Source organism: Ptychodera flava, chromosome 5 (genome assembly GCF_041260155.1).
Source record: "Ptychodera flava strain L36383 chromosome 5, AS_Pfla_20210202, whole genome shotgun sequence".
Classification (NCBI taxonomy): Eukaryota; Metazoa; Hemichordata; class Enteropneusta; family Ptychoderidae; genus Ptychodera; species Ptychodera flava.
Window position 1 is genome coordinate 24532373 of NC_091932.1, and position 6785 is coordinate 24539157.

The window sequence follows — 6785 nt, forward strand, 5'->3', positions numbered from 1 at the left end:
TTGTGAATGGTCCCTGGTAGATTGATAGAAATAAAGTAATGTTTGACCAGTATCTATACGAAATACCCTACAATTTTCATTGCCCCTTGTACATTTGACGTATTATACTCATGCAATGTCGCGTGACTTACTATCGAAATCTTGAATTGTTTGTTATCAATACATGTTTTGGGCGCACACAAAAAAGTTATTGTATTTACTGCTACCGAACCTTTGGATTCTACTGTATTTGCTTTATTCGTGAATGGATTGGTTTGAAAGCCGATTTATAGTCAGGCAGCCGGTTTGGTGAGCCTGGTTTTTATCTTCTTAAGATTTTTTTATTGGTGAATATTGTTTGTCAACCCACAACAATAAAAAATTCATTACTGGCACTCTAGGTACATGTATCATGTCAAAAATACAGAGTATAGAGTAAGTCATATTTAATTTATGCAAATTATTATTCAAATATTGTATTTTTCGATTACTAATTTGTTTCTAGTGTAGCACTAGGATACACAATGCAGTCACTAGCATGTAGTTTTACCATATGAAGTCCATTTTTATTTCTTCCTCGTTCGTAAATTATCATTTCGCGGCCTTTTAATTTATATTAATTATCTCCAATTGCCCAAAGCTGAGAGGGTGCCTGTATCTCTTCGTTTCCTTTGATGATCTTGACAAGCAAAATCCCTTTTGGGGAAAAAACTTAAGAAGGTAAAACAACGTTGAGTGTAAAACGTGGACTCCACTGCTGGACTAAAACCGGTCAAACCGGTCAAGTACATTGGGAAGGTGACTGATATTCGAGACGTGGCATTGCGCATTGTGTGCAGGTTTGTGTTTGACTATTTGATTCACACAAGCCTCTCTATCAGTAAGCGTGATGGAGCTCGAGAACCGAGATTTAACATTACAGCTGGAGCAGCATCCACTGTCTGCAGTATGTGCAATGATTCAACTAACTTTGAGTCGGAACTATTGTTGGCTAGTCTACTGCAGGGTAGTTTAGAAGGACATGAAAGTTTGGAATGGCCATTTTCAAGATATGCGGTTGGAAACATGGGGTTATTGCCGCACATTACCTATTGCAATCCTATACTATTATGTAACTATAGCTCGTTGAAATGAGTATAGAGCATCGCCAATCCGACCACGATTTGCGGACGTTAAACGATGACAGACACAGTTTAGAGGGGGTTTATGGCGGTTGACCTTTTCGTTTCTAGCATTCAACTTTGAATTCAGGATTAATGCTTTATTTCAAATTTTACTATGACACCAGGCTACAGAACAGTTTGGGTTTGAACACACGCTGGTGGCGGCTTCTTACTGTTTATGATCGGAATACTTCACCGATTTACGCAGTATCAGTTACAGTGCCGTATGGTTATAATTTGTGCGATCCATAATAAGAGACCTGCGAGTTGTATTCTCGAAAGATTCTCATCTGTCTGATAGGTGAACAGTCTTGATATGCAGCAATGATTACATTTTCATATGATCGGCAAGTACACAGGGTGTCTCCAAAAATTGTAACCGTACTAGACTATAGAGGCCTTTCATTGTGTAAAACGAAATACTTAATTTTAACATATACTTTAGTGGGAGCATAAAATGTTATATTTTCTTCCTGAAAACAAAATGATGAAAATACCATCAAAAGACACAGCTATTATACCTTTTATAAATCGTTTAAAACAAGGCACATTTCGACAACAAATGACAAGAACATGAGTGACGCGTGTTCCCATTGATAGCATAACTCAATCATGAAAGAAGATAGCCGGTCAGTCCTCAACTTTCAAAGTTTCGCTACTTTTTGGTCACACAGTGATAAAATCATTCAATGGCACCTATATTGATTTTGGAAACTCCTGAGTCTTGAGTGCGAAAAGGATAGGTCGAATTACCAGAAACACTCCCGTACGCCGCCTGCTTGCCCTCTTCGAAATTCAAGTCCAGGAGCCGTACGTAAACGTTCAAACACACAAATCCTACAGATGATGCTCAAGCCATTTTCACGTTTGGCGCAAGAATAAAAAAAACGTAACAAAACAAAACTGAAGTGTGGAGGCGATTGTGTAAAATCTAATATTGCACGGATGACTCACAAATATATTATTGTCAAACCCTTTTAACGCAGTAATACTTCATATGCAATGGACAAAAGGTACGTTTTGCTTCTGCTCTTCACAAATACAAGTCGTGCAAACGCGGGCGCCCTCAAGCGTTCGATATCAAGATCACAGATTCGACTACCAAGAGCTATTATATCGTCATAAAAAGTGCTAAAATTTTCGACTCTAAGTGAAGACCCGGTTTTCAGTGAGCTCATATAATATGACATTGTACCTTTCTCCATAAAAAGAAACAATTCATATCAAAACATGCAAACAGATCCGAAGACACGTAGTCTTGCTCCAAGTCTTTGGGCATATAAATATTAAAACAGAATAAAGTGTAAGGAATAAACTTCAGCAGACTGTCGTGTTAGTGGTATGCTGTTGCGTAGATCGTGAGGTGAACGCGTTTACCCGGGCAGTTACTGCTGCCGTGAAAGTCAAGCGACTGGGAGCCAGTCTTACCTCTTCAGCAATCAATGAGCCTTGATACACAGAGGAAACACCTCCTTTGCCCCTTTTAGCTTTGCGTATTCCAAAATATTGTAAGGTTAACATTAGATCTGGAGACGAAAGTTTGCGGTTAATTACATACCCTGTCTTGTAATTTTTTCCGCTTTGAAAAAAGTGACAATTAGTTGGATTTGCATTGCATGCCCACTAATTTTTTTATTTTTTTTTAAATTTTCATACACATGTTGTGGCCGACCGTCACGTTAATATTTGTTTGAAAATTAGATGTTTTCTTTATTAATCAGCCACATAACGTATCAAAGAATTAGATGTAGAAGTCGACAACTGAACCTGTTGCATTTATTTCCTGATTACAAGCATTACTGCATGAAAATGTTTAATATGCAGGATGTCCCGCAGACTGTTAACTTTGAGACAGAAATGTCAACACGATAGCCATAAAGTTTAGTCGACGTACAAGGGCTACAGGAAAGACAAAAATGACAGGCAAGCCAGTGCTCCAACGGAATGATATCTGCCTCGATGTCACCATGCGGAGCATGCGCAGGCTTGACAGATAAATCTTTGGCGGCGATGGGCAAAAATACCAGACACGTATAGGGTAATATTTTGGACGCTAAGTTTCACGGATAAGGATAGTTTCAGGGCTTTCTTTAAACAACCACGAGACAATGGTGTTAAGTGTAGTTTAAACTGAAACTCTACTTCAAGTCACGACAATAGGTAGACAGCAAGTTTGGAGACTACAAACGTAAGTCTCAGGAAAACTTAGAATTTTTTCGGTCGATACACGGATGGTTGTGTAACTCCACAGTCGTTTGGAGAGCTATTCAGCGCTGGGACTATTCGCCCCATAGACGAGTGTACAGAAGCGAGAAATACCTCGCTTCTGTACACTCGTCTATGGGGCGAATAGTCCCAGCGCTGAATAGCTCTCCAAACGACTGTGGTAACTCTATTCTTGTAAAAGCTTCTGATAAGATAAAAAAGGAAAGAATTCGGTGACATTTTACCAACAAACCATAACCACCGTGTATCGCACTTAAGGTACTATTTAGTTAAAAAAGATTCGGCGAACGTTTCTAAGACAATGGTGTACAATAATTTAGATCAGTTGTTCTGAATAATTGTGAAGATAATTTAGCAAATACAGAGCTATTGCTTCCAGGACCTTCAATGGTACACGTTTTCTAAAATCCAGCCGTGAGAGAGAGTACATATTCTGATCGCTTGTCATCATCGGGCCTAGGTTTCAAATTTCTTGGGAGATATAACGACAGCTTGTAATGTGATAAAGAATAACATAATTATCTCGATTTATGTGGTCGAATATGGTTCGCTGTGATGTAGCAACTTAAAGACTGATCCGATATCAAGATGGAATGTGTATCAGAAATTTCTTGCATTCGTAAAGTACAAGTTTTCACGCTCCTTTGCGATAGAATTTCTTGCTATCGTTAGATTTTTGAGGTAGATGTGTTATTTTGCTGCTAAGTACCATTGATGGATGACGTATGTACAAATGTGTTTGGAAGAAGAATGCATGATGGGAATATTGCCGGCTAATTTTCGATTTTATTACAGGTTTCTTGCTCGTTGGGCCTGCATTGGTGACGTCATTCATTCACATACAGAAGTTTGCATATTCATTCTATACATCTGGTTTTCGTTCGAAAAAAACAACAGAGCTTGAAATCGTCATCGTGACTTTGTTTCATCGCCACACATCGTGACTTTGTTTCATTACCATACATGGTGACTTTGCTTCATTGCCATACATGGTGACTTTGCTTCATTGCCATACATGGTGACTTTGCTTCATTGCCATACATGGTGACTTTGCTCCATTGCCATACATGGTGACTTTGCTCCATTGCCATACATGGTGAATTTGCTCCATTGCCATACATGGTGACTTTGCTTCATTGCCATACATGGTGACTTTGCTCCATTGCCATACATGGTGACTTTGCTCCATTGCCATACATGGTGAATTTGCTCCATTGCCATACATGGTGACTTTGCTCCATTGCCATACATGGTGACTTTGCTTCATTGCCATACATGGTGACTTTGCTTCATCGCCATACATCGTGACTTTGTTTCATCGCCATACATGGTGACTTTGCTCCATTGCCATACATCGCGAACCCCTACCCCCACCCCAACCCGGGTCAGAAGGCCAGATTGCCGGCTTTAGAAGAAATTCTGTGCCTGTTGATAAATGACCATTGTAGCTGAGCAAAGATGCAGTGGCGAGAATAATCCCTCCTTTCTTCTTTATTGCACGTCCGAGTCGCACGAACGAGTGTTCATATCGTTTCCTAGCATTTGAGCATTATGCAGGCATATTTCAAAAGATTTCCGATATGAAGAAAGTAAAATTCTGATAACGATTTGCACACTCTCTGCGTTTTGTTTAATTTTCCTAAATATGGCGAACGACTATAACTTATTTTGGAAAACCGCTATCATGTTTTGTCAATTGATTACTTGCAGGGTATTCCATGCTTAGATCATGACAACTGATTAATGACTATTACCTTATTACTATTGAGAGTTCAATTAACTGTTGTTAAAAGTGATGTTCATTAACGTTAATTAACATCGGTACCCCCAATTGTATTTTAGCTCGTTGACTGCTCCTGGTAATCGATAAAGAAAGGCCGTTGCCTTTTTTAATGTCATGGCCACATCTCATAGACAAACTGAATTTTATGTCAGATCGACCTGCCTGTGAGCGGAACGTGAACGCGAACCCTAGCTCCAACAGTGAAAAACTCTTTTCTGTCAATCAAATTACAGAAACAAGAGAAACAAATCGTCCTATTTACCGAATTTGAAATTTGAATGGTCGCCATTTGTCAGAGTTCGCTTCACCGAACCGTTGTATAGTGTATTGTTGTATTTTTTTAAAATAAATCTCTAGAAGATAGTGTGTCTATATGAGTGGTATTTGGCCATGTCTACTTTGAGTAAAATCTGTTCCCATGCATTTTTGTTTGTGTAACTATACAATCAATCGAATTAGTGGTCACGTTTCATTTAAATTAAACGTATAACTTTGTAATTTAATATGCATAACACTGTCCGTAATTTTCACGATTTATTATTATCAGTTAGGACGAGAGACGAAGCCATAGAGGGCGTACGTCGCAACATGCTCGCACGTACTGGCCATGTGGCGGCGCTGTGATAACAGCTGGTTGATCACTTTCTAGGTCCGAATCTCGAACATAACACTCAACAACCCAAACCACAATCCCCTCCCGAAGAGCATGGAGGTAGCTGAGTTAATACTTTGCGTGCATGGAAGGACATCGGCGTGCCTTGGTATGGAGAGTGGAAGAGACAGCTCAAGCCTTGCTAGACTCGATATTATACATGCTGTAGGGCTGATAGTCTGAGGTGTCCACACAGTCGTTTGGAGAGCTATTCAGCGCTGGGACTATTCGCCCCATAGACGAGTGTACAGAAGCGAGAAATACCTCGCTTCTGTACACTCGTCTATGGGGCGAATAGTCCCAGCGCTGAATAGCTCTCCAAACGACTGTGGTGTCCATGACAAATGTCCGGTCGACGGCATCTCTGGATTCCCCAGGAAAAGGTGCAACGTAAGTTAACAATGAAGGAACAAGCCCTGTGTACAATGTTGAGTGTTCCTGGCGTTATAGGGCCTCCCACCATAGCCGCATAACGCCGGGAACACAGAGCATTGAACGCAGAGCTATGTAGGAACTGGATAGGTGCGTGCAAAAGCTGCAGCTGTATCATTGCACACAGATTTTGTCAAAAAATAAACTGGCAAAGCATTACGCATTAGGGGTAGACTTGGTTCAAGTCTGTGATTTTGAATGTTTGACTTTGAGTAGGGTGAACGTGGTGATTTGTGTTCTGCTTTCATGTGAAACGCGTGGTGAGTGAGGTGAACACGATAAGTGGGGTGGTCCGACGCCAGGGGGGCAAATTGTCTCCTGCATGCCTCTTCACAGTTTGCTATATGGCATTTAGTTACAAGCAGGGCATTTTCAAACAATTTTACCATCATCAACCAGCATCAAACAGATTTTAACGAAAGTCAAAATAGCAGTGCGTGCATGGATATTTTACATCTAGCGTTAAGCGTCTACTTTGACGTCGAAAACATCGAAAGGCTTCACTGGCCCGGGTAACCATGGAAACAGGTCAGTACATGTACATCGTTCA

At 40.3% G+C, this 6785-nt stretch overlaps 1 protein-coding gene across 2 annotated transcripts in view; it reads left to right on the forward strand.

The window, feature by feature from the left end:
* Nucleotides 1–6785, forward strand: part of LOC139133344 (NLR family CARD domain-containing protein 4-like) — a 543607-nt gene that overhangs the window by 182822 nt on the left and 354000 nt on the right. The gene's annotated exons all lie outside the window — the stretch shown is intronic.